The sequence below is a fragment of the Narcine bancroftii genome, chromosome 3, assembly GCF_036971445.1.
Source record: "Narcine bancroftii isolate sNarBan1 chromosome 3, sNarBan1.hap1, whole genome shotgun sequence".
Taxonomy (NCBI): Eukaryota; Metazoa; Chordata; class Chondrichthyes; order Torpediniformes; family Narcinidae; genus Narcine; species Narcine bancroftii.
In genome coordinates, this window is record NC_091471.1 from 364659778 (window position 1) to 364678686 (window position 18909).

The window sequence follows — 18909 nt, forward strand, 5'->3', positions numbered from 1 at the left end:
GCATTATGTCTGGTTGTTTGTCTGTGTGTTTTGCACCAAGAATCAGAGAACTCTGCTTCGTTGGGTTGTACTTGTGCAGTCAGATGAGAGTAAACTTGACTTGACTGTTGAATTCCAATCATTCAAGCTTCAGACGTAAATTGTTGATCAAGTCTTGATGAAATCAGTGAAGGTGATCAGAACATAGTTAAAAGAGAGACAAATAGTAAATGTCAGGAGTTTAAGGTGAGTGGGCAAAAGTTTAAGGGAAGTGTCAGGGGTAAGTTTTTTCACACAGAGAGTGGTGGGTGCCTGGAATGCAGCTGGTACAATAGGGACTTTGAAAAGTCTCTTAGATAAAAGTAAAGGTTCCATTATTGTCACGTAATACTACATTTAGAATGTACCGTACATGAAATACTTTAACTTTTGTCCACCGTAAGGCCACTTTGACCAGCGGCCCTCACAGAAACCTACAGCACCTAGTGTTCCCAGGCGGTCTCCCCCTCCAAGCAATGACCAGTCCTGAGCCCGCTTAGCTTCCCAGATTAGACAATCTCAGGCGTATTCAGGCTATTAGGCACATAGATGTTAGAAAAATAGAGGGTTATGGGTGTGAGGTAGGAGGAAGATTAGATTGTTGTGGAGTAGGTTCCCAAAGATTGAGGGGGGACTTGATAGAGGTGCTTAAGATTTTAAAAGGGACAGACAGAGTAAACGTGGATAGGCTTTTTCAATTAAGAGTGGGGGAGATTCAAACTAGAGGGCATGGTTAAAGGTTGAAGGGGGAGAATTATAAGGGGAACTTGAGGGGAAATTTCTTTCCGCAAAGGGTGGTAGGGATGTGGAATGAGCTTCCGGAAGACGTGGTTGAGGCGGGATCATTGGTTACATTTAAGGAAAGACTGGATAGTTACATGGAGAGGAGAGGACTGGAGGGGTATGGACCGGGTGCTGGTCAGTGGGACTAGGAGGGTGGGGATTTGTTACGGCATGGACTAGTAGGGCCGAACTGGCCTGTTCTGTGCTCTAAGTGGTTATATGGTTGAAACATCATTGTCTGGAGGGCCCGTACTTTGCTGGGTTTATGTTCCACAGATGTCCATCTTCCAGTGGGATTTCCCATGGGCCTGTTCAAGAGGATATATTAACATTTTGGAAAGATTAAGTGACTGGAGTGGGCCAGGTTAATTGACTGGATGCATTTTAAAAGTCTGCTCCTCTAACCAGGGAAGTTAAAAATTGCCCTTTATTTTGAGTTAATATTATTACACCGTCACTTTTCACCATGTGAAATGAAACTAAGGAGACTAGATCTATTTATCTGATGTACAGGAATCAGAACATTCTGGACATGCGCTGAAAGTAAGTCTGCAACTATGGAAAAAGAAAGAAAGTTAATATTCACAGGTTGGAGACTGTTTCTCCTTCCACTAATGTGACCTGACCTACTCAGAATTTCTAAATTTTTTTTGGTTTAAGATTTCTAGCATCCATTTTCATTTGATAGAAATCCTTTGTTACAAGCATACCGCAGTTTTGTTCTCTCATTGGGGTAGAAGACTTGCCAGTGTCATTAAAGATCCGTGCTATAGGTACAACCTCGAACATTGAAAGGTGTTCCTCATTTTCAGAATCGGTACATAAGGAGCCATTGATGTTCTATTATTTTGTCCATATTTATTTCTCTTTTTAATAGATCTCTCAGATGCCTGAGAGAATCAGAATTTATTGTCACAAACAGGTCACAAAATGTGTTGTTTTGTGGCAGCATCACAGTGGAACTGCTTCTATAAACCATATTTCAAAATAAATAAAAATATTGGAAGTTAAAGAAAAAGGCAAAGTGAGGTCATGTCTGTGGTTCGTTGTTCATTCGGGAATCTGACGGCAGTGGGGAAGAAGCTGTCCTTGTGCCGCTGAGTTCTCGTCTTCAGGCTCCTGTACCTTTTTCCTGATGGGAGCATATTAAAGAGGGCATGGTCTAAGTGGTGGAGGCGTTTGAGGATTGAGACTGCTTTCTTAAGGCACCGTCTCTTGTAGGTGTCACCGATGGAGTGAAGACTGATGCTCATGATGTCATCGGCTGAGTTCGCTAACCTCTTACATAACTGTAGCAGAATAAAACATAATACAGAGAACTGAGTTACAGTGAGAGGTTACTTCAAAAAGAGTAAGGGGTTCATTCAGTAGTTGGATAGTAGCAGGAAAGAAACTGTCCTTGAATCTGGCAGTGTGAGACTTCACACTCTTCAACCTTCTTCCTGATGGGGGAGCAGGAAGACAGTGTGGTCCTTGAGTTTATGTTGGGTGTCTTTCTGCGACATCAGAATATGAAGATAGAATCAATAAAGGAAGGGAGGTTTATGTGATTCACAATTCTCTGCAGCTCCTTGCTGTCTGGGCAGAGAAGCTCCCAACTCACATCGTGATGCATCCTGACAGGATGCTTTTGACGGTGCATCTGTAGAAATTGCTGTGGGACACTGGGGACTTGTACAAGTAGAGGCGTTATTAAGCCTTCTTGGCTGATGCATAAATGTGCCAGGTCCAGGGCCGATCTTTGGAGAAATTTACTCTTAGGGATTTAAAGCTATCTACTGGCTCCATTTCAATTGTCAAAGTTGTCAAGGTAACAATTGCCTTAAAAAGTTAGAAAAAGGAGAGAATGAAATGAAGCAAACTGATAATTAAATGTATTGCACATCTATGGACAGGAGGAGAGAGCATGAGAGGAGAGGGAGAAAAAAGATACTGCTTCACAGTAATGGGGAAGAAGTAAAAGGGTAGATGTTGCATGGGAAAATATGTTGAGGAAGAAAGTGGTTGGAGGAGATGGAAGAGGAGGAAGTTGTATCGTTATGCTGGTGATGGGATCCCATTGAAATTGGCAAAAAAAAATTACAGAAAATAATCCAATAAATGTGGAGATGGATGAGAAAAACACCTGTCCCCACCCCTAGTGAGGTCAAACTTCAATTACTGTGTATAGTTTTGGTCACCATATTACAGAGAGGATATGATATTCATAGAGAAGTTCACCAGTATGTTGCCTGGGATGGATAAGAAGAGACTGAATAGACTGGGTTTATGCTCACTGTCTGCGAGGTGATCTTGTGGATGTTTATAAAATTATGAATGGCATAGATAGGGTGGATAGGCAGAGTCTTTTGTATCCCCTGGGGCAAGGATCTCTAAAAGTAGAGAGCACAGACTTTAGGTGAGGGAGAAATTTAAAGGAGATCTGAAGGGCATTTTTTTTCCCCACACAGAGGGGGTGACTATCTAGAATAAACTCCCAGAGATGGTGATGAAGGCAGGTACAAATCCAACATTCCAATTGTATTTAGACAGGTTTGATAAGACAGATGAGGAGAGATACAAGGCAAATGGAGAAAAGTCGGTGGGCATCTTTATCAGAAAGGACAAGCTTGGCCAAAGGAGCCCATTTCTGTGCTGTACATTTTTATGGTTCCAACCAGTTTTTTTTCCCACAGCTTTTCTAGTTTTTAATGCAAGGTCCTTGACCTGAAACATTAACTCTGTTTCTCCGTGCACAGTTGCTGCCTGGTCTGCTAAATGCTTCTAGTATTTTCTGTGTTTGTTTTGAATTTTCAGGTTTTCAGCATCTGCCTTTTAAGCTTAACATTGTGTTTACATCTGCTGCATTTCAAAGTAATTTTCTAAAGTTGGCCAAAAATTCATTCTCTCAGCCAATGCTTGTTATACAATATTCCAATTATTGGATAAATAGTGTTCTCTAACACTGAATGGTTGAATGTTACATTCCTTGTCATTGAAAGAATATTCTTATGTCCCAATAGCTTACATATCACTCCAGCTAATCAGAAAGAATTAAAATTATTGTTGAAAAACTGAATGAGGCAACAATTCAAATTTACATACAATAAAATCAAGCACTCTAAGATATTTCAATGGCATTTCACAGGTAAACCAGAAATCTTCCACTGGGACAGTCATAGCGCTTTGCTTGTTTTTTTTATACTGGAACATTTAAATAAGTATCTGCAGGTAGCATCAATCACCCTGACTTTTTTTTACTCCACTTGTACTTTCTTCTGTTAACCAAAATAAAAATATGTGTGGGAGAGAAAATGCTCAAGTGCATTTTATGGCACACCATCCATTATCATCTGAAGAGCGTATTAGCCATGGGAAGTGAGCATGGTTTCTGTAGCAATAGGTTATGCCTCATGACGCTCAAGCCTACTGGAAACCTTTGAAGAGCTGAAAAAAAAATTAGCGAAGGCTGAAGGTTAGAAATTACTTGGGGTTCAGACAACATTTTAAAAACCTCTGCAAACAGTTGCAGGCTCTGAGAATTAATTATAAATTAGCAGAATGCTGTTTCCTTTTTCTGTACAACCACACCATTTTATAGTACTTCTGAGAGGTAAGCACGATTGCAAAGATCCCAGCTCATTTAAAGCACAACCAGCTCCAACAAACAAGAATGTTATAATGACCAGATGTCTATTTTTACCATTGCTCCTTTGAAGAATAAATATTGAGCACATAATTGAGGATAACTTGCTGTTTTATGCCCCAGGTTTACCTTGACAACTCATTTCAATCAACGCTGCATTCTCTCACTACTGCACCAGAATGTTAACCCAGACTTTTTGCATTCAAATGTCTAGAATGGGGCTCTGATACAAACTGAACTGGAGTTGACACATGAATATGTGGAAAAATGACAGAATTTTTCTGGGTCTGGTTGGCTCAAATTATGAGAAGGCTAAAAATGCTGGGACCTTTCACCCTGGACTGGAGGAGGTTAAGGAAGGATCTTGAAAAGGTTTATAAAAACGTGAGCGACTAAGATATGGTAAATAAAATTGGTTTTCCCAGGATAGGGAATATAAAACTGGAAGATATAGATTTAAGTTAAGAGAGGTAACTCTTAAGACAGAGGGTGGTGGGTGCATGGAATGAGCTGTAAGAGGAAGTGATAGAGATGGAACAATTGTGACATTTGAAAGCCATTTTGGACCGATCCATGAGTGAGACAATTTGGAAGGATATGGACCAAATGGGAGGTATTACAGATGTGTGAATCTGATGCTAAATGTCTTCTGGATATTGTGGAGGTTTGGTATAATACTGAAACCCTTGGCAAAGTTCTACAGATGTGTAGTGGAAAGTGTGCTGACTGGCTGCATCAGAGTCTGGTATGGGGGAACACCAATATCTCTGAGTGAAAAGCCCTGCAAAAGGTTTTGGAAACTGGCAAAACTTTCCAACATTGAGAAAATCTACATGTAATGCTGCTGTCAGAGAGGAGCAAGGATTCAAACCACCCAGCACATGCCCTATTCCTGCTGCAGCCATCAGGTCTAGGTGCCACAAGACTTGCACCACCAGGTTCAGGAACAGCTGCTCCCCCTCCACCATCAGACTCCTCAACGACAAACTCAATCATGGACTCATTTAAGGTCTCTTACTTTGCACATGATTTATTACTGATTTTTTTTTCTGAATTGCAGTTTGTTTACATTTTCTTCCTTTACATTTCTCTCTTTTGTTTATGTATCTTACCTTGATTGGTTTTTTGCACTACCAATAAGTAGAAATTCTGCCTGGCCCGCAGGAGAAAGAATCTCAGGATTGTGTGTGACGTCATGCATGTACTCCGACAATAATCTACTGGAGGAACTCAGCAAGTCAGGCATCATCAGTGGGAGAAAAAAAAATGGTCAATGTTTTGGGCCAAAATCCTTCATCAAGTCTTGATAAAGTGTCTTGGCCCAAAACATCGACTATTCTTTTCCTCCCACTGATGATGTTTGATCTGTTCATTCCCCCAGCAGATAGTGTTTAACAGGCAAATGGGATGGGCTTGGTCTACAAAAAAAAACTTGGCCAAACCCGGGCTTGTTTTCACACTGTAGAACTGTGACTTCAGGAAGAAACAAGTGAGGATCCATAGTAATTTTTTCTGTGTAGCTCCTGTTAATAGAGTGGAATTTCTAAATTTTAAAATTATTGAGTGATTTTCTCAATAAGGAAACCAAATAAATATTTGAAAAGTAATTAATACAGTGATTAGAATAGAGTACAGCAAAATGTGCCATTGATCAACAGTACACTGTAGGTCTTGGCAATGCAAGGGTGTTGTTTTGAAAGGAAGGTGCATAACAAAGAAATTTGGGAAAATATGCATTTATATAGCTCATAAAGAAATTATTATGGCTCACCATGAAATCTCACAAAGTTAAAAATAAATGTGGGCTATTTGAACAAATTTTCATGAAGGATCACATTAGAAGCTGCTTGCCAATATTCAATAAGGGGAACAGATGGAATAACAGCCCAGAGAATATTACGCTATTATGAAGTTACCTTGAAGATGGGTGGTTGACCAATTAGGTCTTCCTGGGATAATAGCTGGCTGAACATTCCAGTGGGAGACGGTGCCTATTTTAAGTACCAGACTTATCAAATACAAAATCTGTGGACCTTGGGTGGAAAACAAACACTCAAAAATGACCAACCACTGGGCCACCATCAGGGACCTGGTCGGTGCCTGGGCCAGGGAAAGGCAGGTTGTCGGTGAAAGAGTGGTAAAATCACTTGGTGGGGGGAGTGGGGGTATTGTGTGAATAGGACTAACTGGTTTTGTGGAACACCCAGCTGTTCATGAAGAAGATGTGTAAATACTGGACAATTCTTAAACTGAGACAACAGGGAGACTATGCTTCCCAGTCCACACTCCACCTGGTAGTGCACTGAAATTTACTTCTAACAAGTGACCATTCATGGGCAAAGCCTGGGACAATCATTCCAAAGAGAATATGGCGGGAAGTTATTCCCTACTTTTTGCCTGATTAGAGGATTTAAAGAATCTAATTCTAACCCTTTGTCCTTTATGATCAGTGGGGCAATACTATTTAACCAATTTAATTATAATAGAATTTTTTTTAGTTCAATTGGATCAATATGTTTTCTTTTGAACTTTAATTCAGACTTGTTTGCATCATGTGAACTACCTTGAAACTTATAGTATTAAGGTCACTACCTTTCAAAATACTTGTCCACTGAGACTTCAAACATCTGCCTGGCTACATTCCAAAGGATTAGGTCAAGTATTGTCTCTTCTGGAGAAAGCACACATACTGATTGAAAAAACTCTTCTGGAGACACACTTTTGTTTACATTCAAATGATCTCAGTTAATATTTGGTGCAGCTGAAATCACCCCCTTTTAATAACCCTGTTACTCTTTGGAATATTTCATTTAAATTTATTAAATTTAGACATACTTTGTGGTAACCGGCCATTTCAGCCCACGAGCCCGTGCCACCCAATTTACATCCAATTAACCTCCACCCCTGGTACGTTTCGAATGGTGGTAGGAGCCCTGACACAGACACAGGGAGAACGTACAAACTCCGATCCGATCACTGGCGCAGTAAAGGCTAACTGTGCTGACCAAGAGGGCTGTGAAATTCTGCCTGACCTGATCCAAAATTTTTGGTATAAGGAGAATTGAAGGTTTTGTGCTGTGTGTTTAAAAAGTGGCAGCGAGCTAAGAGATCAGCCATAATTGGTGCAGGGCCGAGTGGCCTACTCCAGCTGCTTAGTTCTTGCATCCAAATGAAACACTGACTACAATCAACCCAAGCAGAATGCTTCTCCTTTCCATTTATTTGAGTTGCTATGAAGAAATATCTTGCTCAACCCTTATCCTTTCAAGTCTGCAGTGCACTACTTAAATCTATGGCTGTACAATTTCTTATTTTAACACCTGTTTTGAAATATTTTGATTGCGTGCATTTTTCTTAATAGCTTGGAAACTCAAGATAAAGTGTACGTACTGGTGCAGAGCAAGAACGTTAAATGTGAAGCAGCAGGACAAAGTTTGGCATCCTTGCAATCTGATTGAAGCCTGCTGCAGTGAACAAAGGGAAGCTGGAGAGACTCAACAGGTCAGACAGCATCTGTGGATGGAAATGGTCAGTCAATGTTTTGGGCTGGGAGCCTACATTGAGAATGAAGTAAGAAGGGGTGATTTTGCATATCAAGGGAGGTGTGGTAGGGGGTAAGAAATAAAATAGGTGGGGAAGAGGCTGGAGAAAGTCCAAAAGGGTATTGGACAGAAGGAGGGAGGGTGGAAAACATGTAGAGGGAGAGATCATGGAAGAAATTTAGCTGCAGTTTGTATTAAACATGCTCATATAAGAATGTGGATTTTTATTGTCCTTGTATTGAACCAAGAAAAGGGGAGACCATAAAACAAAATATTATGATGGCTGGAAATCTGAAATTAAAAATGGATAAATGATATAAATACCCAGCATCTTCAGATGGTCTTTATCAACTACAGTTCTGCTTTCAATTCACAAAAATGATACACAAACTCCAAGACCTAGGCCTCAACACCCCACTCTGTAATTGGATCCTGGATTTCCTCACCTCAAGACCATAATCAGTGAGCACTGGTAAGAACATCTCTTGATCAGTACCGGAGCATCATAGGGCTACGTTCTTAGCCCCCTGCTCTACTCACTCTACATTTATGAGTGTGTGGCTCAGTATGACAACAACACTTTCAACAACTTTGTCATGACACCATATTGTGGTGGTCAAATCAGACGTAGAAGACATTGTGTTCCTTTGGCAATGAAGCTTCATTGTCTTTTCAGACTCCTCAACATCAAACTCAATCAGGGACTCAGGGAAGGACTCTTTCTTTTGCACTTTACTTTTGTATCTTTTTCTTCCTCTCTGCATTGCACAGTCAGTTGTTTGCATTTGTTTATATGTGTTCATGGTGTACAGTTTTATTGCATTTCCAATAGGTGGTAACTCTGCCTGGCTCACAGGAAAAAGAATCTCAGGGTTGTATGTGGTGTCACATATATACTCTGACAATAAATCTGAAATCTTACAGCACCAGGTTATGTCACTTAGGCCCTGGCAAAACTATCGGGAATCCTTCATTGTTTCCATTCTCGTCTAGAATCTTCACTTCGCTGGGGAGATTGCTTTTTGTTGGTTGTTCTTGCTCCTTGTGTAATGTTCTGGATCTCTGGACTTAAATGCCTGTGATTCAGGCTTTATCATTCATCCAGGGCTTCTGTTTGGGGAAAATCCTGAATGATTTGTTTGTGACCCTCTCATTCACAGCTGTTTTGATAAAGCCTTTTACGACCCTGGTGTACTCATTCAGGTCCCCGGCTGAGTTCTTAAACACAAACCAATTCACTGACCCAAGGCAGTCCTATAACCATTCTTCAGCCTCCTGTAACCACCTTCTGGCTTCCCTGATCTCCGGAGCATCTCTTCTTAGGCTCTGTCTGTATTAAGGCAGAATGAACGCAGCCAAAATTGCCAAAATTCAGTCGGTTCGTGGAGCAAGAGGTCGTCATGACCCCAACGTCTGTGCACCAGCACAAACTGCCCCCCCCCCCCTTTTCTTTGCCTGAATCGAGGGAAATAAATCTAAAGCTTTGGACCTACTGTAGATATTTGAAGCCACTGGTGGGATGATCAATGTCCCAAAATGACACAGTTGACATACGAGTTACAGTACTAAAGATTGGGTCTGGGATTCGATTCCCGTGTAAGAAGGTTGTACGTCCTCCCTATATCTGCATGGGTTGGGGGCTCCAGTTTCCTCCACCCTCTAAAATGTACTGAGGTTATTGGGTGTGATCAGGCAGCCGGCGTAGGTTCATGGGCCGTATGTTTACCATGCTGTATGTCTAAATTTAAAATTTTAAACTCCCAATTTGGGGATATATTAAAAAAAGGAAAGGATGTATTTGTGAAATTGAGCACTTATTTAAAATAAACAGAATAAAATGAATGCTGCTTTAAAAGGAGAAGAGGCAATGGGTTATCCTTGAACACAAGAAGCAAGGTAATTACCTCAAGGTCAGTAGCTACGATGAGAACTATTATTGTTTACATGATACTTAACTGAACTGATGGTTGGCACAGAAGCCAAGCTGTCTAAATTCACTAATGGTACAAAACAAAGAAAAGCAAATGCAAATCAAAGGGATCGAAGAGGTCATATTCAGAGAATCAGGTCTGTCAAGTGGCAGATGTTGAATGTCAGCTAAGAGGAGGTAAGGTGATGAGTTCAGGAAAAGGAATAAGGGGCCAGCACACAAGATGAATAATTGTCGCCTGCAGTGCACAACAAATCGGGAGGGGCAGGGGTGTGAAATCACAAGATTATCTCTCTTACATCACTGGAACCATGTGTGACAACTGTAAAGAAGATTCTCTAGCTGCAGGGTGGCTTATTAATAGCAAATATTTCCAAGCACAGGCTCCATTCACCTTGTGGACTGATTGCAGTTGGTTTCACTGCTTTTAGAATGAATCACCACAGACATCAATTAACTCTATATCGGAGGTTTTTAGAAGTATCCAGATATGCTCAAAATGTATATGTAAAAGAAAAGAAAACTGAATAATCGACAATACTGAGGTTCACAAGGATCAAATGGGACTGGGGTATAACTAAAGCTTAATAAATTCTGTAATGAGGACTTGATTTAAGGACCAAAGAGGTTGTTTGAGACAAGATTAAGACAGTGGATCTTGCTAAGCAGCAGAACGGAACTGGAGGGATTGAATGGTTTACTAATTCTTTTTATATATATATCATGAATCATTTTATTGATTGCTTGCTTTTGGTTGCAGAAAAATTCTCAGAATAGACAAGAAAGTTTATAGTAATTTACTGATTACATGTGTATGCTTGGTTCTAATCTACCATTGCAGGGTTTGTCGAGTTTCGAACAAACCCTTCCTCTGTGGGCCACTAATTTTATGCAAATATGTAAGCACTCCTGAATGATCATTTCCTATCTTGTAAAATGCTACATCAGTACATTGAAGGAAGTCGTTGTTGCCGTAATTTGTTAGACTAATTAGAGTCAGCAAAATAATGAGAAACTGGTGGGATCCAGCTGGTCAGGTCGCAGCCATGGAGAAAAATGGATAGTCGAGATTTCGGCTTGGGAACTCTTTTTTTTCCCCTCCCGCTTCTCGTTGTTTGCTCAGGATTGCCGCAGTTCTTGTATGTCTCTAAGTATCGCTAGCTCGTGGTCTTATTAGAGAGGATTATGCACAGAGGGAGAAAAATAACTAAACCAGGAGGACTGTGAGAGAAAATCCCAAGAGAAAAAAAAAATCTGTATATAAAAAATAGATAATAATGGAAGTATCTCCCTATTCTCCAATGGTTGATAAGGTACGGAATTATAATCCTGAGTTCTCCACAGAACGGTGAGAGTCTCTGTTGGACTGCGACCAGTAAAAAAAAGCCAGTGATTCAAACTGAGGAGGGTTGTTTAGAGAGAAATGTGGAGGGAATTTCGGAACAATGCTGCCACAGAATAAACTGCTAAAAACACGATGCATAGGCCGTCTATTTCATTCTTCATCACTTCTCCATGTACGTTTGAACAATGGTCGTGGATGGGGCTGCGAGATGGTTGGTGAGCGATGTGAGGGAGTCAGTTTTAAAATAGAAACCAAAAAAATCCACTTTCAAAAGCTCGGATGTGCAGGGAAAATTCCACTTAATGGAAGTTATTCTGAAAATCAAAAGTCGCCCAACTCAAAACTCTGAAAAATCAAATACACACAAGTTAATTTGAAACACGGCTTAAATGTTAAAATCTTGACTGTCAGAACACATCAGCAGGTTGACAGATAATAAATCCAAAATGAAGAATTCATTATGAATCTGTATTCTCAAAGCAATATTTTGAGAAATCAGTGACAGTTATACAATTTGGGACGACAATTGGATGTCTGACAGTTTTTCTTCCCCAGTCGTTAAGTTTCAGAATTATGTATTAATCTTCTCATATGTAGCTTGTAAAGTCATGTTCCCAGACAGAATTGTGTATCATTCATTGATTAGATGAAAAATAGTTTGATATCCCATGAATATTTTTTTTAAAATGGAATCATTTTGGAAATGGCATCTGACAAATTAATACAGGAGCTAGATTCTGTTTAACTCTGTCCTGAAAGTTGAATTGATAGCACAAAACATTTTATTATTGTTGTCCATGCATTGAAATTGTTGTAAGATTTCATTTATTGTCCATCCTTAAATGACCGTAAGATGAAAAGTGATTTATTCTTAAATCAGGATGTGTGAGATTTATTGCAGAACATGCAATCAAACAAAAAGTTTACAAGAAACAAGCAATTCCCCCCAACCTGGTCCTCTATTCATTAAAATAATGTGGAGACAACCTCGACCTGATCAACCTTTCCCCATATTTGAGTATTTTGCTGATATCCCTATATTCTCCGCTTTGATCATGTTCAATGACTTGACCCACAACAACTTCAAGGGAAAAAGCTTCCAATAATTCTTCACCCTCTGAGAGAAGAAATTTCTCCTCATTTCTGACCTGAATAAGCAGCTCCTTAATCTGAAATTATTCTCTCTAGTTTTATAAAATCCCTTCAGGGGAAAAAACCTTGCAATTTCCACGCTGCCATCCCCTTTGAAATCTCCTCTCATTATTTTAAACTCCACAGAGCCCCAACATCCATCCTGCAGAACCTCTCTTCATACTTTCGTCTCAAGACCCTCTCTCTGCACAGCCTGCAATATTATGCAATGAACATGAAGATCAAGACACGGTGAGCGTAGCAATTAGCGCTATACTGTTACAGCGCCAGTGACCCAGGTTCGAATTCAGAGTTGTCTGTAAGGAATTGGTCTGCGCGGGTTTCCTCTGGGTGCTCCAGTTTCCTCCCACCCTTCAAAAGGTTAATTAGGGTATTTTGGCGGCACGAGCTCATGGACCAGAAGGGCCTGTGGCCTTACTGTATGGCTAAATGTAATTAAATTAAAACACTATTTATACTCCAGGTGCAGTTTTATTGTGCCTTGCATCACATTTGACAGTCTCACTCCAATTAACTAGCTTAAATTTGCTTTTTATCTCTCTTCTTTCTATAGTAGATGTCCTTGCATTTTGCCATACCTTATCTGCCTGATTTTGTTCATTTATTCAAACTGTTCGTCTTCCTTTGCAGTGTTTTTGTGTCCACCTTACAAGTTGCACATTTGACACATGATTCCCTTCATCCAAGTCATGTAGAGTGTTGTTCGGATTCATGTGGGTCCCACAGGTTAAGAACCAGACAAAAGCACACGTTTATTTCAGGGATGCAAACAGGACAACAGGGTCAATATGCCCTCTACACACATACACACACAGTATTCAAGGAGTAAATGTACACTTTGGATAACGAGGGAGGAGCCAACAGAGGAGTGGGGGAAATTACATGAACACACAGTCAACAGTCAGGTTCAAGGTGATACTACATGGTCCCACCCCTTGACCGGTACAGACACAGCTCTTGTGACCTAACCTCGGCACTCACCCCAACCCAGTGTCAAAGGTGTTACTTACATGCCACGAGGAGTCCAAAGAGGCAGAACAAAGGGGCACAGGATCCTTTATAGTTCTGCAGGCAGTACTGGGGGGGGGGGGGGGGGGGGTGGGGTGGGGGCGGGGGAAACCACTCGGGACAGGCTGGGCCCCATTGGCTGCTGTGGCCAATGGATCAAAGGCAAGTGCAGGGATCAGTCGAGGTGATTCACCTGGGCCAATTGGGTGAAGGTCAGGGCTGAGTCCGGCGGGGCTGCCTGGACAGCAGCACCTGGTGATTTAGGTGGGGCAATTGGGTGAAGGTCAGGGCTGAGTCTGGCGGGGCTGCCTGGACAGCAGCACCTGGTGATTTAGGTGGGGAAATTGGGTGAAGGTCAGGGCTGAGTCTGGCGGGGCTGCCTGGACAGCAGCACCTGGTGATTTAGGTGGGGCAATTGGGTGAAGGTCAGGGCTGAGTCTGGTGGGGCTGCCTGGACAGCAGCACCTGGTGATTTAGGTGGGGCAATTGGGTGAAGGTCAGGGCTGAGTCTGGCGGGGCTGCCTGGACAGCAGCACCTGGTGATTTAGGTGGGGAAATTGGGTGAAGGTCAGGGCTGAGTCTGGCGGGGCTGCCTGGACAGCAGCACCTGGTGATTTAGGTGGGGCAATTGAGTGAAGGTCAGGGCTGAGTCTGGTGGGGCTGCCTGGACAGCAGCACCTGGTGATTTAGGTGGGGCAATTGGGTGAAGGTCAGGGCTGAGTCTGGCGGGGCTGCCTGGACAGCAGCACCTGGTGATTTAGGTGGGCCAATTGCAAGGGTTACCTTGATGGCTTGGGGTGAGTCTTTAACCTTGATTGGCAAGTAGTGTGTCCTCCAACAGGAGGGCAGCAGCGCCACCAGGTAGTGGACGCTGCCTGTCCATTACAGATAACTATTGTAAATGATTGGGCCCCAGCACTGACTGTTGTGGCACTTCACTAATTAATGAATGCTACTGAGTTATTTTGATTCTGGTTTCTGTTCGTTTCACTTCTACTAAAAATTACATACTACTTCAAACTGATGGTGCACCCATATTCTCCTGCCATTTCACTTGCGGTCACGTGTTGTTTTGAAGAAGTCTCAGTGGTTTTCTGCAGAACAGTCTTTAGTCTTGTTCTGGCAGTAGAAGGAACTAATTCTTACGGTGAAGGGTGGGTATGTTGAACTTTGTCCATGATGACTTTAAGCCCATTGATACCGATTCAGCAATTTTCATTGTACAGGCAGAGAATATTACATTACAGTTAAGAAGTCAAGTCAAGGTTATTGTCATCAGACTACACAACTACAAACTGATGAAACAGCATTCTCCAGCTCTTGGTGCAAAACACACAGATGCGACACACATACATACAAACAAGGATTGGTACAATCAAATAAATACATAGATGTTGTTTTGTGAATATGAGAGTCTCGAATGGTCAGTGTGAGCAGTTCCTTTGGTTGTTCAGCATTCTCATTGCCCGTGGGAAGAAGCTGTTCCTCAGCCTGGTGGTGCTGGCTCTGATCCTCCTGTATCTCTTCCCCGACGGGAGCAGCTGAAAAATGTAAGATCCTCTTTTGATGAACAAGGACATTAGCTGATGCTTCTTAGTTGCAAATGGTATTTCCATTCATCAAGGTTGTACCTGAACTTCCATTTATCAAGTTATTCCCAAACATAATCGTAGTCTTGCTGCAAGGATCATTTGCAGCAGACAAAGGGAATTTTGTGTAATATGACACTGCATTTATTACATGAAAATAAATTGAATCTTGAATACTTTGCAATCATTGGAGCCAAGAAGAATGAGAGAGGACCTCATAGAAATATTTCAAATGCTGAAAGGATTGGATAGAGTGGATGTGAATCCAGGACCAGAGGCTCAGTCTTAGAATTAGAAGGTACGCATTTAAGACAGAAATGAGGAAAATCTTCTTTAGCCAGAGGGTCAAGGATTTGTGAAATTTTGATAATGTTGAAAATCAGTGAGGCGGAGATGTTGTTTCCAATTTGTACTGATTGTGGACTTCCAGTTGCAGAGCTGGGTACAGAGGCCTAGAGTTTGTAGCTTCTCAACCAGATCTGAGGGAACCATAGTACTGAGGGCTGTAGTCGATGAAGAGCAACCGTACAAGAGATTACCAACTAGAGCATGTCCATTGCAATGGCATACTTAAGTTTACTCACTCACACTCTGAGTACCCATCCTTAGTTTTGCATGATTTCTTTATCATGTATCAAAATTGATTATTAATGAAACTAACTTTCCATTGTTATTAGTTCCATGATATTGTTTGACATTCTTTCTCAACTCGATGACACCACAAATGGGTTTTGCTCATCATCTGTTGTCACAATCTTCCCCAATGCTTCAAACATCCAGGTCTCCTCTCTCCTTGCAAGTAATTGGCCTATTCCCAATATTTGATATTCTTTTCAATGCATAACACTATCCGCCACACCCTCTTCTACAGGTCTCATTGTTGAGTTTAGTGAAGGTCATCTCATTTTTATTCTAATTTACTTGTTCAATAGAGGTCAACTCACTTTTAAATCCCAGAGCTACCCAAATAGTCAGATGTATATCTTGGGTTAACTTACAGAGAGGTTTAGGATCAAGCCAGGTTGATCTTTGTTCATAGCTCTGAAAAACAGTCCTCAGATCTGAACCATTAACTCTTTTCCTCTTTCCAGATATGCATGGTTGTTCCAGCATTTTCTGATTTGCATCTCTTGTAGTTTGATTTGTTAGCTGAATGGAACAGAATTGTCTTGTCTGGGAGATGTCATCCCAGAATGTAATCAAATATATCATTATCTCTGAAAAGTCTGCAATTTAATCAGGATAACCAGCTGAGCTCACACGAACAGGCTTCGAGTCTATATTGGATTTATACTTTATTAGATGCTGATATTAATTATATTTGTGCAGACTTAAAATGATGGTGATGACCTCAAGTGCGCAATGCGGCCAGACTTATTTTATAGGGATATATTTCTCAGCATCTGAAGAGCCTGTCTGATTGAAACAATTGGGTTCTTTTAGTCCAGAGACAATATCCTTGATAGAAATAAATCTGACTGCCAGTTCAGGTAGGAACTGGCTGGGAGTTGTGCCATTTCCTGTCAGAGTAACCGTCCTCACAAGTAGCCAATATTGAAGTGCTATCCAAGGTCTGGCAACTGTGCATGTAAACAGCTACCTCTTTCCAACAAACTACTGTACTGGTGATTGCTTGGGCTTCATTTGAGGTCTCAATCTAGAAAGCCGAATCAGAAGGCCAAGATGGCCACCTGACAGTTAACGTCTCAAAATAATGGTGCTGACACGGGCAGGACATTCTCATTTTTAGTTACTCAAAGGCGAGATGTCAAATTAAAGCACTCGTGGCACTCTTTCTCTACACCAGCTGCATTTCAAGATTGTCACTTATTCTGAATTTACATTAAATCAGTGGTACTCAACCTTTTTCTTTTCCACTCACATACCACTTTAAGTATTCCCAATGCCATAAGTGCTCTGAGATTAGAAAGGGATTGCTTAAGGTGGTATGTGGGTGAAAAGAAAACATTTTGAAGACCACTGTTTTAATTGTACCTAATTGATTCATTATGTGCAAGGTATTATAATTCCAGAGGAAATGGGCCAGTGGCAATTTTTATGAAGCAAAATATTTCAGTAACAATTGGATCAATTCTCAACCTTCCCAACCCACTCACATCCCACCTTAAGCAATCCCTTACTAATCACAGAGCACCTATGGCATAGAGATTACTTAAAGTGGTATGTGAGGGGAAAGAAAAAATGTTGAGGACCACTGCATTAAAGTTTGCTTTATCAGTAAACATGCTACATCATATTTCATCCACATCATCCACAATTTGTCATGAAAAACCACCATCTGTTTATTGTTTAAACACTATTTTTACACACATTATTGTTGAGTAACCCATGCCAGCCAAGTAAAAATGAGATTATAAAATAAACAACAGAAAGAGAACCATCTGACAACCATTTGTTTATTTGGTGGTATTTCAACTGATGTGAAAATCAGTGTGGGCGCAAAAAAACCCCACCCCTCAAAATGGCAGAACTAATAATAATTGATTTGTTACCAAGTGAAAAATATTCTATGTTTGTAATAACATTGTTCAAAAAAGAGACTGATTAGAAATAGCTTCAGAACATAACATGGTTTAGATTTACTTTTGAGTACAAATGTCCTATAAAATGTCATGTTACTATGTGCTCAGTAAGGCCATAAAATTGTAATAATGAATTTGGTTATTGCAACAGTAAATTGAGTGCATGTTATTGTTTTTATTGACTCAAGTAATACTAATACCATTGGCAATCATATAATTAACAAAGGATCAGATAATTTAGTTGGAAACACCAACCAATTAGCCTTAGTTTCACATTGAGTTATGTTATAATTAATCTGTTGTTTGGAAGTTAAGGATTAAATATATTCTATTCTATTTATATTATATTCTATTTTAAAATAACTCTGAAAGTACTAAAGTGACTGTCACCATAATACAAAAGGAAAATGTAATCGTAGGGTGTAAAACTGTGCCAATACTAATGGGCCAATGTTTGCAAATGAAAACGAATCTGATTTTGTACTTCAGGAGTCCAGTGACAGTGGGAAACGTTTGTATAATTACAGCCACTGTTAGGTCTGCTTTGTTCATGAATGAGTGAGTCAGACACCAGACTGAGTCGAAATCAAGGTTCTTTGTTCTTTATTGCCGGATTGTAACACTTGCAACTAACAGTGTTAGTTGGAGAAGGCGCATTCTGCCGTTATCAGCAAGTGGTGTTTTTTATACCTCAGGATACGTACTTAGTAAATGATCATACCATGACATTGTCCACCTCACTGACAAAAGGCAAAGGAGGAAAAACCCAACACCCAACCCCAACCCACCAATTTTCCCCTGCAGCCGCTGCAACCGTGTCTGCCTGTCCCGCATCGGACTTGTCAGCCACAAACGAGCCTGCAGCTGACGAGGACATTTACCCCCTCCATAAATCTTCGTCCGCGAAGCCAAGCCAAAGAAACATTGTCCAATGAATAAACTGTTGCTACCCTTCTCTGTTAGTCTGCTCACATCATTCTTGTTAGTGCCAAGCTTATCTTGAGTGGACAAGGTCACATCTGCATTCTGTTACTCCTTAGTACTGGGTGACTCCTTCTCCGGTCCCATCTCATGATGTTTTTACCTTACGCCACCAAGAATTTTTTTTTTTGCTCTATGAGAAATTTTAATTTTCCAGTTTCCTCCTTGCACAGTAAAATTCCCGTTATCTGGAATTCAAGCAACCAGCAGAAAAATCGCAGAAAACAAATAGGTAAAAAATACCAAAGTTTTAAAATGACGTCCCTTCGCGGCTAGTTCGCTAATCACACAACACACCATCTCAAGTAACCACCAAATTCACTTATCCAGCGTCTGACAAGCCCCATAGGTGCCAGATACTGGGTGGGGGTTTGCTGCAATTTTCTTTTACAC

General features: G+C 40.8%; 1 long non-coding RNA gene across 16 annotated transcripts in view; it reads left to right on the forward strand.

The window, feature by feature from the left end:
• The window catches only part of LOC138759553 (uncharacterized), a 596266-nt gene that overhangs the window by 376346 nt on the left and 201011 nt on the right, over positions 1–18909 (forward strand). For 13 of the 16 annotated variants that reach the window (XR_011354926.1, XR_011354930.1, XR_011354928.1 and 10 more), the window contains one exon: positions 7788–7954. This is a non-coding gene — a long non-coding RNA (uncharacterized lncRNA). Of the gene's footprint in view, positions 1–7787; positions 7955–9799; positions 9866–18909 lie in introns of those variants that run through there. The other 3 variants (XR_011354924.1, XR_011354933.1, XR_011354932.1) reach the window with 2 other exon arrangements.